Source organism: Ctenocephalides felis, unplaced genomic scaffold, assembly GCF_003426905.1.
Source record: "Ctenocephalides felis isolate EL2017-DRISC unplaced genomic scaffold, ASM342690v1 CF-g0.4_SCAFFOLD_01492, whole genome shotgun sequence".
NCBI classification, from domain to species: Eukaryota; Metazoa; Arthropoda; class Insecta; order Siphonaptera; family Pulicidae; genus Ctenocephalides; species Ctenocephalides felis.
The window spans coordinates 33232396-33233260 of NW_020537646.1; positions in this window are offsets into that span (position 1 = coordinate 33232396).

The window sequence follows — 865 nt, forward strand, 5'->3', positions numbered from 1 at the left end:
TCGCTCAAGAACTACCTTAAAAATTTCGAATATTTTATTTTTCTCGGCATTTGGTAAATATCCTATAGAAAATTAAGTGCAGACTTCATAATTAATACGATGAAGTAAACGTTAGTTTTTCTCTATTAATTCTGGTGACTTGTGATTTTTTATTTTTATTTTTTGTTTTATTTACATAGTAAAGCATGTAAATATTTTTTTAATCATAAAAAATTAAATAAACTTTTATTCTGGTTTGATCAAAATATAATTTGTATTTGACGTTTGTTAAACGGTTAGTTATATGTGAATGTCATTTTTTTATTGTAATGGCATCTGACGTAAATCAATTGCCGCATTCAAATTAATCTGATGAAATACTGTCAAAGTTCCTAGGTGTTTAGTAAATTTGTATTTTTAACTTCCCGTAAAGTAGTTATAGTAATGGGCCGAAAATCGAAAATGAAAATTTTGTGCATCTCTCCACGTTTTGAAGGTTTCTGAACATTTTGGCATACCTCAGAAAAAATGGATATGTGTGGTGTTTTGTGTGTCCGCATTTTTTCGTTCACGTTTTCGGCGCACGGATCAAACGATTTGAATGATTGAAACAACATTCGATTCTCATTCGTAGGGAGATGTGCTGATTAGTTTTTGGCAAAGACAGGTCCAGCCAAAAATGCCGTTTTTGAGAGAAATTGAGAGCATCCGAATTGAATGATTCAAAAACTTTTAACAATTGCTTTTAGAAAAAAAAATATTTCGAAGATTGCTTTTAATTTCTTTTAGAGAATTGCTTTTAGAAAAAAAAAATTTTTTTGTTTATCGAAAATAATTTAGATTTCAATTTTAATTCTGGCTAAAATTTTAAAGCTCACTTATATAC